The sequence below is a fragment of the Martes martes genome (assembly GCF_963455335.1).
Source record: "Martes martes genome assembly, chromosome: 3".
NCBI classification, from domain to species: domain Eukaryota; kingdom Metazoa; phylum Chordata; class Mammalia; order Carnivora; family Mustelidae; genus Martes; species Martes martes.
Genome location: NC_137890.1, coordinates 154,454,332 through 154,473,202, shown reverse-complemented (window position 1 = coordinate 154,473,202; position 18,871 = coordinate 154,454,332).

The following is an 18,871-nucleotide window of genomic DNA, read 5'->3' as shown; positions in this document are numbered from 1 at the left end:
GGTTTCCTGCCAGAAAACTCTTCACTGAATACTGGTCTGCTAGGTTCTAGAGATATAATGCAAACAAAACATTATCCTTGCCCTCTTATTATCTAATGAGAACCATCGATAAGTTAACAAGAAATAACAACTCTGTAGGTTAGAGACTATGACAGAAAAACATCAGGCTGCTATGGGACTAAACAGAAGGGACACCTGACCCAGGTAATGGGGTGAAAGAAAGCATTAAATGGGACCTAAAGAATGAATAAGCATAATGAGGCAAAGAGTGGAAGGAAGCATCTCACACCAGGACCAAAGAAACAGAACATAAGCCAATAAAATCCCATCTTTCAAGATGGCGTTCTTGCCCCAAATCCCTACTTCCCTCCCCTGGTGAGCTGGATTAAACCCAGCAAAACCTCAAGACAGTTTAATGTTTGTCTCACTCTCCCTTAGGGAACTGCTTGGAAATACCCGTGCTGGGGTCCACTTCTGGAAATTCTGAATTAGCACATCTTGGAAATGGCTCAGGCAATCCTCTTGGTAAAATGCTCATCCAGCCTGCCCCCTCCCTCCTTCCTTTCTTCTGACTCCTACCCTGCTCTCGTCACTCAGGATCCCTGGAGGAGGTTTTCCTTAAGCCTGTCACACCAGTCCAGCTCAAGGGGCAGAAAAAGCCGTGGGCGTGTGGGTGGTGACCTCTCTGTTCTTCCCCTGAAACTCCCAGCAGCAACCACTGGAAATTCCTATGGTGCCGGATGCCTGTGGCCACAAGAACGATTTGTAGCCGGGGCTTTGCGGCTCCCACGCCCAACAGAGCAGCAAAGAGTCACAACAGGAGAGACCCGGGTGTGGGCTGGAGGGTGCAGGAGGATTCTAAGTGTGGAAATGATATCAAGCTGCTTCTTAGCCTTGAAACCCAGATTTTCAAAGGAATGTGGTTGAGGCAATTTACTCAAAACATATCCCTGGAAAGCAGTTTAACTAGATCATTTATGACCTGACTCTACCCAGCTCCCCTCCCACATGTGTGATTCCTGCTTCTCCCTACCCCCGCCATTGGGCTACACATTCCCACACAAACACACATGTGGACACACTCTCACTCACACACTCACACGTGTCCCCACATGCACATGCATGTGTACACACTCTCACTCACACACTCATGCAACCCACAGAAACACACATGTGTACACACACTCACTAGCACACTCACATGTGTCCCCACACAAACAGTGCTCACACTCACAGGTGTTCCCACATAAACACATGGATATGCACTCTCACTTGTATGCTCACACATGTTCCCACACATACATGTGTACACACCCTCACTCTCATGCTCACACATGTTCCCACACAAACACACATGTGTACACACCCTCGCTCACATGCTCACACACAAACACACACTCACAGCTGCAGAACCTGAGAACGAAGGGAAGGTGAAGCCATCACCGAGTACAGCATTGGCTCATACTTTTGTATGAGCCATCAGCAAGTACAGCATTGGCTCATACTTTTGTCACCACGGATCATCTAGGCAGGGTCGTGGGGACGACTGTGAGGGTCCAATCGGTGGCCAGCTCGTCCAGCCTCCTCTGTGATCATCTTCGCTCTACAAGAGAAAATCATTCCCCTCTCTGTTGAAAATCTCATTTCCTGTCAGGCAGTCTGACTCAAGGGAGGAGGGGAAGCGAGGAGAGGTGGTTGTTCAAGTGCCACGCCGGGTGGTGTGCAGGGTGTGTGTTATGTGTCCGGATTGAGGAGTGTGTGTGCATGTGGCGTGGTGTGTATGGCATATGGCATGTATGTGTGTGTGTCTGTGTGTGTGTAGTGTAGTGTGCGTGTTATGGTACAGTGTGTGTTGGTGTGTTGTGATGTGTGTGCTGTAGTGTAGGGGTGTGTAAGTGTTGTGGTATGGAGATGAGGGGTGCTGGCGGTATGTGTGTGGGGATGTGCTGTGTTGTGTCTGTATGCTGTGGTGTGGTATTATTGCTGTGTGTGGGACAGGTAGGTGTGTGTACAGTGTGGTGTGTGTATGGGGATGACAGTATGTGTGTGGAGTGTGTGTGTTGTGGTGTGGCATGTGTTGGCGTGTTTTGGTATGTGTGGTGCGGTGTGGTGTGTATGATGTGGTGTAGGGGTGTGTGTGTGCTGCGGTGTGGCAGGGTATGGTATGTGCAGCATGATCTGGGTGTGTGCGACTGTGTGTATACATGGGGAAGACAGCATCCCAAGAAGCATCTCAATGACAGAGAAGCAAATTTCTCCCCAAAACCCTATTTCCCAGGTTTTCCAATTTTTTTTTAAAGATTTGATTTATTTATTTAAGAGAGAGAGAGAAAGTGAGAGAGAGAGCATGAGAGGGGGAAGGTCAGAGGGAGAAGCAGACTCCCCATGGAGCTGGGAACCTGATGCAAGACTCGATCTCGGGACTCTGGGGTCATGACCTAAGCCGAAGGCAGGTGCTTGACAAACTGAGCCACCCAGGTGCCCGGTTTTCCCATTTTTTTCTGAGTTTTCTTTCTGAATGTCATTTTTCCCAGGTTGGGCCGGATCTGAAGATGAACTTCTTCTCTGGAAATAGAAATTATCTATATCTAATCAATGCACTTCTGGGCAACCTCAGCAAACGCACTTTAAAAGCAGATCAAAGTACAAAATTGTTTATCACTTTTCTAGGAACACGTTAGATTTTGAAATATCAGGGACACCTGGGTGGCTCAGTCACTAAGCATCTGCCTTTGGCTTGGGTCATGATCCCCGGGTCCTGGGATCGACCCCTGCATTGGGCTCCTTGCTCAACGGGGAGCCTGCTTCTCCCTCTGCCTCTGCCTGCTGTTCCCCCAGCTTGTGCTCTCGCACTCTCTCTCTCTCTGGCAAATAAATGAAATAAATAAATAAATAAATAAATGTAAATAAAAATAAATAAAATAAATAAATGTAGATAAATGAAATCTTTTTTAATTAAGAAACGAAAAAGAGAGAAATATCAGAATAGCTGCCTCCCCAGTAAGAAGCCCGTCTCCTTTCCTGGAGGGGAGAAATTCGGGACGTGGCCCGGCGAGGCACGCCGTGAACATGAACGCTCTGCTCCTCCAGCCCTTCCACCCACGGGTCACACAGCCCACGCAGACTGTCCTCCCAAACAAGCATTGGTTGTCCTGTCAGTCTCATCTTCCCAGGCTCACGTTCACATTTTCCTTTGCAAAGGGAAGCCCAGAAATGGGGCAGAGAAATGAATGTGTTTGGTATCCTGGGGCCGTGAGGCACTTGGCCAGCTAGGCAGACACAGGATAGAAGCCCAGGCCCTGGGACCGTGGGGCCTCCAGCACTGCCCTCCTGAGTGTCACATCCCACCAGCTCCCCTCTGGGCAGAGCAGCGGGGCCGAGGCAGCTGGAGGCAGGGCTGACCGCAGTGTAAAGCAGAGCTGTCTCTGAGCAAAACACCTGGGGATGTGGCCCAGGATGGCTGACGACAGCCGCCCCAGAACAGCTAGCCGAGCCCCCAGCGTGTTCCACCATCCATTCTCCTTTCCTTGACCCACCCTTGGGCGCAGGAGGCTGGCAGGCATGGGCCCCCTGGGGGGCAGGGGGCATTGGCATTTGGATTCCAGGGGGCTGGGCCAAAGGGGAGCCCAGGCAGGAGGTGGGAAGGAGAAACAGAGTGAGCCTGGGGTAGTCTACCTGCTCCCTTGGATGGAGTCAGCACGGGCTGGCTGCCCACCTCGCCGGATGACCCAAGAGCTGAGCTCATGGAAAGGCTCCCATCCCACTCCCATCCTCTGTCCCTTCCCCCTGGGACTGATAGCAGCTCTCTAACACCTGTCCAGGGATGGTGCCCCTCCCCCTGGCACTCTCCCTCCGTCCTTCCCACACCTCTGTAAATGGCCCTTTACCAAACTCCCCTTGCACCACCCAATCTGCCAGGAGCTACCCCCCCCCCCCCCGCCCACCATACACCCAGGTCATACAAACCTCCTCTCTTATTTCTCCACGTTTCAATTCCCATCCTCTCCGAGCTCCAGGGAAAGCCTGCACCCCACTATCCCTTCCAGCAGCCTGTGTGCCAAACCGCCCAGCCTGGCCTCCACCACCCCAACGCCGACATCTCCAGCCAGCTCCGCCCTGAGCTCCATCCCTGAGCGCCGTCCTTGCTCCCTCAACCTTCCTCCTCCTTCGGGACCTTTCCGTTCTGCCTTCTGGAACGTTCATTCCTTTGAAAGCACACACCCCAGCCTCACTACCCCCTCACAGAATGCTCCTGCCACCTCCAGGCTCCCCACTAAGGATACTGCTTTGGTAGTAACCCTGCCTGGGGTGTCCCTCGTCCCCCGGAACCCCCAGATAGGGCGGGAGAGTGGGTCTCCCAGATGCTCCCCCGAGGCTTCCGGAGAAAAGCCACCCCCACCCCGACCCGCGCACAGCGACCCAAGTCCAGGTGCCCCCCCTCTCAAGGCCTGCCCACACCTTCTAGCATTTTCCCTAATCTTAGTCTTGATCACCAAGCTTCAGCCTTCCTCCAACAAACTGTCACTCTTCCCTTCATCTGTTAGGAAACCCAATCAAGCTGTGTTCTCGAAGATGGTGAGTCACTGATCCTTCAAACCTCACCAAGTTCTGTGACTCAGAAACCCCAGGCAGGCGGCTCCCAAGCAATGGGCATCCAGCTTCTGAAGGGCCAGTGGAGACCCTGCGTGCAGGACAGACAAGAGAAACTCTCTGGTCCATGGGTTCTAGGCGAGAGAGGAGGGCTTGCTGCAGAACAGGAAATGAGACCCACATTACAGTTTGGGAAACAGACTATCATTTCTATGAGCACTTTACCCATTCCAGATAGTCATTATGAGTTTGATTTCAAGTAAATGCTTTTCTTTTTATTAGGGATGGTGCTGCATTTAAGAACATCTAAAAATAAGATAAAAAGAACAATAGTTTCTAGCTTTGTTACCATGACCACAGCCTGCTTTGATTTATTGTAATATTATTGGTGAATCAATGCCTGGTCTTAGGAGAGCAAACTTGCTTCTTTAAGGGGACCTCTGGGAAGGCAGCGATGTACTGTAGATGACCACAGAAAAGACAGAAGTCTCCAGAGCTGGCCTGGGCTCCTGGCTACGTGGAGTCATCAGGAGACTCCGGGACGAATGAGAGCAGCCACGGAGCTTCCAAGCCCATCCCATGGGGCAGTGGCTGCAGCCCGCCAGGGCCCTGGGAGAGCAGAATGGGGGAGGGGCTGGCCTGCTCCCCAGGGAGGCACCTGCATGAGTGCCCAGCCTGGCAGGGTTTACCCTCCTCAATTTCAGATGCTCCCGAGGGACTTCATAGATCCAGGCCAGGTGAAGAGGTGGTCATCCGGGCAGGGACGGCGCACCGTGCAGAGCCAGGGCAAGGAGGTCCCTGGGCCAGTAAGGAAACCTGGCAGGTGGCCTGGTGCCCGCCTCTTGGCTACACTTTGTTCTCTGCTCCCCATGGAAGCAGCAGTTCTCAGGGGCAATTGCCTTGGACCGTTCTTGTGCTTAGAAGGAAGGGCGATATTGTAACATTAGCATTAGCCATCACAGAACACTTGCCACATGTCAGGTGCTGAGCTAAGGACCTTCCTGCCTCAAATCACAAGAACTCTGGGAGGCAGTGGTTATTTTTAGGCAGCTGATGCTCAGAGAGGTTAAGTAACTCTTAGAAGATCACACAGCTTGTGACACCGCCGGTACACTCGTCTGTCTAACTGTAAAAGTCACGCTCATAACCACAGCTCTGAGCCCCTCCTAGGTCTGAAGATAGCATCCCCATGGGCATCAAGGTCCTATAGGGGTTATGTGAGCACCACTCCCTTGACAAATCTTTCTTTGAGTCCTGGGCTGTGCAATGCACCTCGCACATGGAGACAGTGAGCTAAGAACCAGTCTTGGAGCAAAAAGACACATGCACAAACACCTGAACAAAGGGAGTGTGTGGTAAGTGTTCAGATCAGGAAGTCACAGGTGAACTGAGAAGGTGAGCAGGGGACAGGAACAGAGGAGCCAGGGTAGATGCACGTAGTTAGGATGCCAGGCAGCCCAGACAGAGGGGACACGGAGCAAAAGTGGGGACGTGCAGGGGGATCCGCCAAGCTCCCATCTCGACAGGAGGCAGCATGTACAGAGCAGAACACCCCAAAAGGACTTCAAAGAAGCAAACCCCCCTCAGGTGCCCACCAAACTGGGGAATCTGAGTTTCATTTTACTGCCAAGAAAGTTTCGAGCAGAGGAAAGAACAAGATCTGAGCTATGATTTGGGGAGGTCGAACAGAAGCCTTGGTGTGTGCATAGTTTGGAGGGAGGACAGAGCCGAAGCAAGGAGACCACATAAAAGAAGACACAACTACCCAGGAGAGAAGCACTGAAGATCTAAACCGCAGCCTCGGCAGGGAGGTGGACAAAAAGGGAAGAACTCCAGCACCACCGGAACGGACTGGAGAAAATGGGAGGCTAAACAGATTGCCAGTTCCAAAGGGCAGAGTAAGTCAATGAGACTTAAGAGCCCAGGGAAAGAGTTACTGCGAGTAGAAGCACACACAATTTTAAACTCGGCCATATTCTCAGTATGACTCAAAAGGACTTTACATCCTTAAAATCAAAGCAGGCTATCTTGAAAGAAAGAAAAAAATAAAAAAAGAATCATCTCAAATCAAAAAGAGGCCTACGTGGAGAATAAGATGACTGCATATTTTCACTTAGCAGGGATAGGAAACAGTAGATGGTGTGTTGCAGAAAGCAAACAGTAACCTAACAGAACAGATGGGGAAGTGCTTCCGGAACTATAAGGGAAAAGAAAAGGTGGGAACTGAGAAAGGAGAAATGCGAGATTAATTCAATCATGTACATTCATGTAACCACCACTTTTTGGCACTTGCTGTGTGCCAGACTGGGCTGGTGCTGTGAAGCATCAGGAACCAGAAGGAAGGAAGATCCCTGCCGTTGAGGGGCTCACATTCTAGGGGACAGACAGACCTTGAACATTAGGAGACACTGAATACTACAGAACAGGGGAGTGCAGGGCAGGTATGGGGACTGGCAGTTTTAGGCATCTATAGGGTGACTATCTGGGCCAAACTGAACAAAGACTGGCAGGGCTGGTCCTAGAGTGGGGTTACCAGGGAAGGAGCATCTCAGACAGAGGAACAAGTGCAGAGGACCTAAGCATGGCCAAGGAACAGTAGGCACCCAGCGAGGCTGTAAGTGATGGGGAGGATGGGGCCGATGAGGCCAGGAGGTAATGGCAAGTCTTGGAGGCCACTGTGAGAGTTTGGGCTTCTATTCTTTTTTCTTTTTTTTTTTTTAAGATTTTATTTACTTATTTGACAGAGAGAGAGAGATCACAAGTAGGCAGAGTAGCAGGCAGAGAGAGGGGGAAGCAGACTCCCGGCTGAGCAGAGAGACCGATGTGGGGCTCCATCGCAGGACCCTGGGATCATGACCTAAGCTGAAGGCATTGGCTTAACCCACTGAGCCACCCAGGCGTCCCTGGGCTTCTATTCTAATCAGATGGGAAACCATCCCAGGGAAATTGCTTTTGAGCAGAGTGACCTGTTCACATTTAATTTTAAAAGGATCACTCTGTCTACTGCATGGAGAAAAGATTAGGGACCAGGGAGGAAATAGGGACACAGGGATAGGATCAGGGAGACCAGTCCCGTGATAGAGGAGAAAGACAGCAACAACATAAGACAGGGCAGTAGAAGGGGGTGCCGGGAGGGGTCGGGTTCTGTAGAAATTCTGAAGCCAATCCAGTGCCAATAGGATTCCTCATGCCTTGATGTGGGGGGCAACAGAAAGAGAGGAGGGAAGATTTCCCAGTCCTCTGGCAGGGAAGCTGGGAGTCTGAAGCTGCCTTACGCTGAGAAAGGAGGAAGCTGGAGGAGTGCATGCAGAAGTCAGTTTTAAACATAAGAGGTTGGAAATGTCTGTCGGACATTCTCGTGTCAAGTTTGAAGGCTGAAACTCGGAAGAGAGGTCAACAGTGGAGATGTACACGTACAGTCTCCATCTAAAGACGAATGTGAACAGACGCACACCTGGCCCAGATCAAGAATGTGCATTTGCAGCATTATGTGACTGTGTTCTCTTCATCACAGCGTAGTATATACTTACTATGCACAAACATAGTATACACAAAGAAGTCATTTGCAATCTCCCTTGAATTGGATAATTACTGCATATTTACAAAAAATAATTCTGTGCTAAGTATAATGCTTTAAATGCCACAGCATCACCTCACTGCAGGAGGGACAGCTGCAGCCCACCCACCTGAACAGCATCCCTGATTGACACTCAGAGCTGCAATGCCACGAGGAAGAGGGCCCAGTGGGTACTCAGCAATGTCCGGGGAAAAACTCAGTGGATTTCAGTGAGCCAGACAACCATCGAACCCAACCATCAGGCCATCAGTGATTATTAACAAAGAGAATGATGGAAGCATCTGTAAGTGAGAAGAAAGTTAGCAAGAATGGAACATTTTTATCATATTATATCAAAGACATAATCTTGCTGGATGATTTCAACCCAATGTCTCTAGTCCTCTCTGCTCACAATGAGGATGGACGCCACGATGAGTGGTCAGGAGGGACGCCATTGCTGCTGCATGGGAAAGGCTTCCAGATGAAACTTAACCAACTTTCACTCAAGCTCATTGGATGGACCAATCCCTGACCACCCAACATGTGCCAGAAACTATGGGGTGCTACAGACATGAAATAAAACATGGCTCCCTTTCTCCTCTTTCCATGCCCTACCTCTCCAACCTTGGCTTCACCTTGACCTTTCAGTCCTGGAAGACAGAGGGGAGCTTCACCCAAGAAGGGTCTTGTCACGCCTGTTCTGACTAGGGAGCAAAGGGGAAAGGAGAATTATACCACCCTTCTTCTACCCTCAGTCCTTCCTCCCCATTTCTGCCATGAAAATCCTGCAAAAAAAGAGCCATTAAATTGACCTTACAGTCCTTGAAACGTACTTTCTCTCAGAGGAGGGTACCGGAAGGTGGCTTCCAAGAGCAGGTGAGCCATGACAGTCCAAAGCAGTGGGTCATGACTCCTCTCCCCTGGCTAAGGACATCTGGCAACATCTGGGACATTTTTGGTTATCTCCATGGGGGGAAGGGAGATGCTAAGGTGCATCGGGGGGTAGAGGCTGGGGATGCTGCTAACCTCCTGTCATGCACTGGACCACCCCACCACACGGAATCACGCAGCCCAAAATGTCAACAGTGCCAAATGAGAGAAACTTCGATCCAAAGAGAAGAAGCCAGATAACATGGAGAGATCAAAGCCAATGCATCAGTCTCCTGAGGAAACATGCCAACAAATGATGCATTCACCAATGGTGGAGTTGGCAGCATGACCTACTCATCTTTTATTCTTTTCTACCTCGACACCATCACGTTGGCAAAGCAGAGGTTCAATGTGAGGGGGAAAATGAGAAGCTGGCAAACCTTAGATTTTTTTTTTTTAACCTCACCACACGACTGCACAGAAATTGTATATAGACCTTCTGCGTTTTCAGCATCCACATCATGTCATCTCACGCTGGAAGCAGAGATTACTCTGCCCCCTGAATGCAAACATTTCCCCAAGACTGGTACCTTGAGGGTATTGGAAGGAAAAAGGCAATGGGAGCTGGCCAAGGAAGTTCTCTGAAGCATTAGTAAAAACGTAGACTCACGTTGTACATAGAGTAATGGCTAAAGAAATTGGATGGATGTTCTAATCAAATGTCAAGCTTGATTTTTTCGGAGTCTTTTATTACTTCCATAATAAATGGAAAGCTAAATTCATGTAGATATAAAGTCAGAGTTAATTTTTACGTTATGATCACCTTGTATATTGAAAAGGTAGGTCTCTGTAAAGGCTCCTGCCTCCCCAAACTATAAAGAATGTAACAAAATATTAAGAGAATCTTCAGCCGTAAAAATTGCTTCTCTTTGCCCATCTTGCCACCAGTACAGCAGCTAAGCCCCATTGTCTGGATGCTAAGGGTTATCCCCCCATCTGGTGGTTTGAGGATTTTTTTTCTTAGGTTTGTAGATTGTGTTTGGTTTTTGTCTTTTGATGCTGTCGACAGTAGAAAAATAACAGGAACAAAGGAACAAAAGCAATTATTTCCTTTGGCAGCGCTGAGACGAGTACTGCGTCTCCAGTAAGCCTGATTTAGGTGACTTCTTTTCCGTGGCCTTGGTTTCACCAAAGGTGGGCTCTCCCACACAAAGACCTGTAATGAGGTCCCACGAGGCATCCCCTTGAACAACACCCAGGTGCATGGAATACCAACCAAGACAGAGAGTGGAAGAGTGTTTGCTGGGGAGAGACCTTCCCCTGAGATAATGCACGCGGACACTGAAGCTTCGTGGTTCCTCACAGAGACTCAGGTACGGCCGAGTCGCTGGCTGACTGACACCTTACATCAGGGATGTGTGATGTGGGTGGAGGAGAGAGTAGGGCATCGGGATGGTGAGACGACTGGCCATGATGTCATCGCTGGTCACAGGGGATGTGGACAATCTTAGAAGACCGAAGAGCTGCTAGTGAGAGTCTTAATTTTCAAATGCAGGAGATCAGCTTATTTAATGTAATGCTTTTCTGTGGCACTGCCTTCCAGGGCTAAGAGCGTGTGGGGAAGGGAAGCTTCGAAGGGCTCAACACTCCCTATGCAGGAGGACGGGAATCCCCAAGGGAAGGAGGAGGGGGAAGAGCTATGGTGTGTCCATCCTGCAAACACTCCATAGAAGAGGCCTCACAGGTGTATCCCGCCACCCCTCCCCGCCCCCAACAACCCCAGGGGATGGGCACTGCCAGCAAATTGCGCTCATGGGGCTCAGAGAGCTGGCCCCCTGCACAGACTGAGCGGGGACGCGGTGGGCAAGGGAGCTGGCCCCAGGCCAAGGCCTTTCCAAAGCCCATTCCATGTTGTGGGCAACTTTCTAGACACAAGTGCCTGTCCCAGCTGGAGAGGGGACAAAAGCGTGCCTCCTGGCCCCATCTTCCACTGATGGGATTCACCCGGTGGGGCATCGCCTTCCCTGCCTTGCCCTGAGAGGCCCATGGCATGACACCCCTGGGCCACCACTGGGGGGCAAGGGGTCTTGCCTGGAGTCTTGCATGCCAGCAGAAGGTGGAACCAGGAGCAGCCACCAGCAGCCCATCACAGTGGCAGTGAGGCTCTGCGGCAGGACCTGAACCCCAGCCTGGCCCAGTGGCAGAGTGGGTGCTCCCGCGGGGCCCCTTCTACTGTCCTCCAGGCACAGCTCGTCTCAGCGATCGGACAGCTCTCAGGGCTATCTCTCCCATGTCTGGATTAGGGGACAGGGGAAGTAACAACAGGGTACTTTGCACACCCACACACCCACACCCACTGTGAGCACACTTGGATTTAGAAACTTCCGAGGGTGCCCTGCCCCATGTAGCTGCAGACAGCTGTTTTTGGCTACCAGCTCCTAACTTGGCTTCGGCTTCCTTCAGGCCCTAACAATGGCCACAAACTGGGTGGCTTGCAACTATAGGAGTCTCTTCTCTCCCAGCTCTGGCGGCTGGAAGTCCAAAGTCAAGGTGTCGGCAGGGCCATACTCCCTTGGAAGGCTCTGGAGGGAATCCTCCTTTACTTCTCCGGCTCCTGGTGGTTATCAGCAGCCCTGGGCTGCTAGCAGCATCCCTGTGATCTCTGCCTTAGTCATCACATGGCCTTCCTCCCTGGGACCATAACCCCCCCACGTCTCTGTGTCCAAATCGCTACCTCTTAGAAGGACACCAGGCATTGGATTTGGGGTGCCCCCAATTCAGTGTCACCTCATCTTAACTTGATTTTACCTACAAAGACTCTACTTTCAAATAAGGTGACATTCCCAAGTGACCATACAGGGAGTTAGGCCTTCTACATGTTTTTCTGGGGGACACAAGTGTCCCCCTAATGTTTTATCATAGAAATCAAGCACCTGGTAGGCTGCCCATCTCATTCTCCTGTAAGAAAACCATCATCCATCGAGTCATTACAGGCACAGATCCCCCCACAGCCAATGCCTCCTGCTTGTCACCGTGGCCTTGGTACCTGTCACTGAATTTATCTTCACCTGTCTTTGCCGGTTAAGTGTCCAAGACCCCATCCCACTCCGTTCACCCCACTTCTGTGGGAGCCTCTCTGGGTGAACCTACTTCCAAATCCCTCGAGATGCCAGTAGACCCTTCCTGGTGTGTTTCCACTCTATTGAATAAAGGGAACACCCTCTTGCCCTCTGGACCCTCAGGTCCACACGGCAAATCGATCCTAATATGTCAGCCTCCAGGAGCCTTCTGACCCACACCTTCCACACGGGGCCTCTACTGGGCTGGGCATGAATGGGCACCTAGCGGGTCCGGTCGGGTCTCTCCACTCCCAGGGGTAATAGGAGAACCAGGACGCAGGCCCCGAGGAGAGGAGCTGCGAGGCCACAGCTGCCACCACCTGAGGGACCAGGGGGATCTGTGATTGTGGGTGTGTCTTACCACCTGACTCCCAACTACAGCCGGTGCTGGGCCCTTGGCCAGAAGGTGAGGCAAAGGCAGGAACAAGAGGGGCTCCCACACTGAGCGGGTAGGAAGGCACAGACTCCTCCCAACCCAGCCCTCTGAAGGGGTACGTTTTTGTGTGAGGAGAGAGAGGCACAGCGAGGTATGGTAACTTGCCCAGGGTCACCAGGCGCTGGCTCCAGAGGAAGCGGCTCACCGGTTCTAGAGGCTTCTCACCCCGTTCTGCAGGATGGCCCGCATGGCCAGCTGGCCCCAACTAACAGCAGCAGAGGCAGACACCGAAGGGTGACGCAGTGTTAAAGTAGAGAAATGTTTATGATTGAAAAAGTAGGGTCCGAGGTCATCATGCTTTCTGGAAAGTAGGAGAAGGTTCTCACTGTTTCTTCTGCAACAGAAGCCCTCAGCCCAGCTTGGAAGCAAAGCTGGGGTCGACCTTCCCCTGGTGTTCCATATTTGTCAGGAGAGCTGGGTTGCCAGAGGCACCCTCCCTACACAGACAGAACACGAGCCGTGGGAGGTCAAGCTAAGGGCCCTTAGGCCAGGATCTTAACACTTCCCAATCTCCTTCCCTCCAGCACAAGGGATTAAACTAGACACTATATAGAAAACCCCTCTCGTGTTACACCAGCTCATATGCTGTGGTGGTTAAGTTTGTATGGCAACTTGGCTGGGCCACCAGGCACTCAGATACGCAGTCAAACATGTTCCTGGATGTTTCTGGGGTTTGGGGATGAGATTTACATTTAATCGGTGGACTTTGAGCAAAGATGACAACCCTGCATAAACTGGGCAGGTCTCCTCCAATCCCCTGCAAGCCAGAATAGAACAGAAAGGTGGGCCTCCCGGGCATAAGAGGGAGTTCTGCACTAGATGGCCTCCGGACTTGAACGTCAACGTCTGCTCTGAGCCTCGCCTGACGGCCCACCCCGAGGACTGTGGACTTGTCAGGCTCCATCATCACATGAGCGGATTCCTTAAAATAGATTTATAAATTTATAAATACACATCCTACTGGGTCTCTTTCTCTGGAAAACTCTAATATATGTGGTTTGAGACAACACAAACCAAGAAGGCCCTGCCATAGTGCAGGTGAGGAGCCGGGAACGTCTGTCCCACCACTGAGCTTTGTAGACGCAGAACCCACACTTGGACAACTGGTCTACAGTGGGCCTGCTTGGCCCCATCTACTATCCTTTGACAATGTAATGTTGGTAGCCAGAAGATGGTACAACATCGGGTCTAAATAGGCAGCCATTGGGGCACCTGGATGGCCCAGACTGCTGGGTGTTTGACCCTTGAATTTGGCTCAGGTCATGATCCCAGGGTGGTGGGATTGAGCCCCTCATAGGACCCCAGGCTCGGAGCTTGGTGTGGAGTCTCCTTTCTCCCTTTCTCTCTGCTCCTACCCCGCTCATGTGTGCACACTCTCTGTCTCTCTCTCAGGTAAATAAATAAATAAATAAAATCTTTTATAAATAAATAAGTAAATAAGTAACTTGTCCTGGGCTGGCTGGACCTCTGCACCTCCATCTGGACTTCGGCAGATGTACACCGAACACGTTCTCAGCTACGGAAGTCTGGGTTTCTTTCTTCCAAAGCTTGAAAGACTTGCTCTTGAAATGTCTGCGTCTGACCGAGAGAACCATGTAGAGGCAAAAACACGGGTCTCAAGTGTTCACTGCTTCCTTCTGCATCTGATCCCATCTGTCCATTTCCTGCACTTAACTCATCCGGGACGACGATTCTGCCCTCCGCCATGCACGCATTCTGCAGACCAGCCTCCTCACTTCCTTCACCCACTGATGCCAGAAAGAAAAAATAAAAAGCACACGACAAACAAAGCTGCTCCTTTCAAGCTCGGGGCTGTGATGATGGACCGGCAGGGAGGATCAGACTGCCCCAAGTTGCCCTGATCCAACATAGGCGCCAAAGGGATTTGTTCTAAAGCAAGAGGAACGATTTGCATGGCAGAAGCACGACAGTGGTCCCTGCAGGTAGGTCACCTCCCGAGTAAGTTGGAGCCTGTAGAACGCAGAGACGAAAGCAGCTTCTCTCCTTCCTCTCCTCTTTCAACGAAGTGCGGCAGACCTCCGTCCCCAGACCTGGAATCCTCTGCTTCAGATCTTTTTGCTCTTTTTAGTTAACTGGATTCAGGGATTGTTGGTTGGTTGGTTGGTTTGGGGCTTTGAGGAGCGAGGGCTATTTGTTTGGTCTGGGTTAGTTTTATTTAGCTTCATAGGAGCATAAGGACAGGAAGTCGATACCAGAGCATATCAAAGGGAAAGGTCACGCTCCCATCCCACCTGCTTCTGGTCCCTTCAGGTAATCAGTTTGTTTTCCTGGCCTGTGGCACGTGGCCGCCTTCTCCTAGAAATGATTTTCTCCCATCTCTCAAGTTTCTCCAAGCCCTAAGCTTTAGGGCACCTGTCCTCATATGTCAACGTGCATCAGAATCACCTAGAACCACACACTTAGGTGGTTTTAAATTTTCTAGAAGCCATGTTTAAAAAAAAAAAAAAGGTAAAAGGAAGCCCGTAAGATTGATGTTAATAATAATACAATTTAGTTAACTCCCTATGTCGAAATAAAAATTCAATAAAAAAATTGAATGCGACATTCGACATGACTTCCTCACACCAGGTGGCGAAGTCGAGTGTACCTCACCGGCCACATTTCAAATGTTCACTTGCTACAGTAAGGCTAGCAGCCACCACGCGGGACAGTGCAAGCTGGGGGGGGGGGGGGGCTTATTCAACCACAGCTTACGGGGTGCCAGACACGGAGTTTCCAGTTTGCGGACATCTGGGTCTGGGTGGGGCCTGAGAACCCGAGTATCCACAGTGTCGCTGAGGGGAGTAGAGCGCCACTGTCCAATGTGGCAATATCCAGCCCCATGAGGCTACAGAACCTTTGAAAGGTAGTGGGTCTGAGATGTGCTGCAAGAGTCAGATGCATATAAGATTTTAATGGCTTGATAGAAAAAAATGTAAACATCACTACTTTTATATTGATTACGCCTTGAAATGTTAATATTCTTGATATGAGTCACATATATCGTATGTCGTATGTCGTATGTCATTGTATATGTGTTACATACACATAAGAGTTTTATATTTTTATACACGCTTTCATATTTTATAGCATAGCATAGAGCAGATTATTAAAGTTAATTTCACCCAGTTAGTGTTATTTTTTAATGTGACTCCTGAAAAATTAAAATCACAGCTGTGGCTTGCCTTTGTGGTTCACATTATGCTGCTATTTGGACAGTACTGGCCTAGAAGATCACTAAGAATCATTCCATTGACAGCAACGTTTCCCAGAATATGTATCTGAGAACGTGAGTCCCAGGGGTGCTCTCCACCAAAAGATTTCCGTGACTTAGGCAAGTAAGTTTGAGACGTGCCCTCTAGGACCTCCCTCCCTTGAAGATACACATTCACACAGAGGACCCTGCAGAGTCATGTAATGAGAAGGCCTTCCAACCCAGCACTCCCAGATAATTGTAGCTTTCCATCCTGTCCTTGCTCACCCCACAGAGCGAGTGTTCCAGGGGACCGACGCTAAGATTGCCTCACCATCCCACCATGGGGAACACAAGCCCTTAGCAGTAAGAGAAGCTGGAGGTGCGTCATAAACACCACATGCGGAATTTATGAGGCTCCGTGGGAAAGCAGCAGAGGGGACGTGATGTCCCTGTTCCAGGTCATTGATGCTCAGGATCAGACCTAACGGCTACAGAAGGATTGATGGAGAGACGGACGCCCGATCTCATCAATCACCGACTAAATCATCTTTGTATCTTCATCACAGCCTGTTTTCCACGGGCCAGAAAACTCCCTAGGGAGGGGAGTGAGAATAATAAGACTTAAATACTCTGCTTTCCACCTGTTTGGTTCCCGGACTTATAACTGTGAATATTTCCACTCAATGAGCAAACTCTTATTTGCCTTTGGAGGCCAAGGCTCTGCGATGTCGATGGTTTGTCTCTGTCCAATTGTCAACCAAAGGTAGGAAGTTGGCTATATTCCTCTCTCCAGCGTCTTTTCAGTGGGGTCCTGGTTGTGGGAGGGGGCTTGAAATGAAATGAACAGCAAGGGGACTGCCATTAGCACCGACAGATGCTTCTCTGGCCTGGGGACAGTAGCCACCTTGGTCACCTGGAGTGACTTCTATGTTCTGGGAGAATCACTTGAGTGGCCTCTCCTTAGCCATGGCCTTGGGGAGGCAGCAGCAGGACCCTCTTTGGTGTCTTAAAATGTCCCGAGACCTAGGTTTCCTCCCGACATGCGGACATAGTCGATCTGCCCGACCAGGCCCTGCCACCTCTCGGGAGACCCCGTCACACCGGTGGTGCTCAGTGCAGTGAGACAGACCTTTCTCGGCATCACAGACAGAAACCAGTAAAAGGATTTTCTCTGCCCGCCATCCCCTGTCAGGTGCAACTTCACGCTCTATCCCGAAGCTGCCACACCACCCAAACATCTGCCTGAAGCACCTTCAGTGCTGGGAGAAGCCTGAGACCCAGAGTGTCTCAGAGAGTCACAAAGGGTATTACTGGGTGGCTGGGAATGGATGAGCCAAGGCCTCATAGGTGAACCAGCCGGGAGCCCTGCAGGGACCTCCAAGAGACCCCCAAGATCTCTTCCAATACATGGGTGGGGGAGCTTCTAAAGCTTTCTACCAGACTCTGGAACAAAAGCTACAAGGATGGTAGAAGTCTGCTTTTAACTTCCTTCTTCTCTCTTTGGGATGCAAAAGATGGGTTTCTACATAACCTGTCCATGGAAATATCCATGTAAGAGGAGGGAAGGAAGAAAAGGAGGAAGAGTGAGAAGGGAGGGAGGACAGGACAGAGGGAGGGAGGGAAGCAGGATTTCTGATAAATTTTCCTGCTTGAATCACTTCATTTCTGGGATGACCTTGTTTGACCTTGGTTGGGATATTTTAGCATAAAGTCTGAAAGAGCGTAGCAAGCTTGACATTACTTGCTTAAGAATGATGTTCTTGATGCATTAGTCTCACCTGTCTGTTCAGAAGGTGAAATCATACGCCCCAGGGCTCTGCTGAGGAGCTCCCTTACCACCCCCTGAGGCTCACCGGCAGGCAAGGTTCCCAGGGCTACCTGGCAGGGAAGAGCCGATGCTGGAAAGTGTCCCCACTCCAGCCCTAAGATCAGAGCATGGAAATATACAATACAGCAAGCCGGACCTGCCAAGCAGGGCAGGGAAGCTGGGAGAGCCAATGGCCCCCTTGCAGCCGGGCCAGACACACCAGGGGAGGCAGTCCCCCCACACCCACTCCAGCTGCACAGGGTGGCAGCAAGCACTGGCAGCCAAAGCCAGGGTCTGCTCCAAGATCAGAGAGTCTCAGCTTCCCTCTCCAGGGAGTTTTTGAAGCAGCACTGGCCTCTTGGTGAAGGGAGCCCCAAGGCTTGTGGGCAACACGGGGAGCGGTGGAGGCCCCTTTTTACTTGCAATAGAAGGGTTTTTCAGCTCCATCTTCAAGACAAGTATGACTGTAATTACTTGCCATTAACGATGAACCTGGAGGATAATAATAGTAGTAAAGTTCTCCTTAGCTCAGGGAAGCGTTCTCCCAGAAGAAAAGGGAAAGAATCCGCTTTCTTCCACAAACGTCCCCTTCTCTTGCCATCCAGCAGCCAGTGAGCTGTCCAGTGAGAGCAGTGAGCTTTTGGCTCACTGGAAGCAGTGGCATATTCCTCTTGAACCACAGCCCTGTGGCCCGAGCTACGGAGAACGACAGTACAGAGGGGCTTGGTGGTCCGAAGAGCAGGTGCACCTTGCCCTTCACAGCCCCAACACCCAGAGAAACCACCCAGAGACGTTCTTTAAAACACTTTGCTTTAAAATCAAATAGCGAAAATGTGGATGTTTAAAACCAGCACCCAAGCTCGTCCTTTGGTCTCATTAGGAAGTGTTGGCTGGGGTGGAAGTGTGAAAGCATGGGGAGGGGGACGCACGGGACGAGAATATGCAAAGATTTCACACCCCAGAATTGCACTGCAACTCTCAAACACACACTGGAAGAAGTCTTCCAGATTCCTCATGTGCTCCAACCATGCCCTAGGCTCTAGCTCCCACAACTGTGTGCACCCAGACTGTTGAAGCTCCTTCTCGTCCCCACTCCCTCCCCCAGAAGGACAACTTCTCGACTACACAGCCAGAAGGAGAACAGCAACAGGGGCCACTCCGTGGCCTGAGGAGGCATCAGCAGTTGGGAATGAAAGGCCAGGATCTGGCTTTGCAAACCTGGGACCCCTCCATGTCACCCGATCTCAGTGTTTCCTCAACTCGGTGCTTGCCTCACGAAGGAGATGCGTAAGTCCCC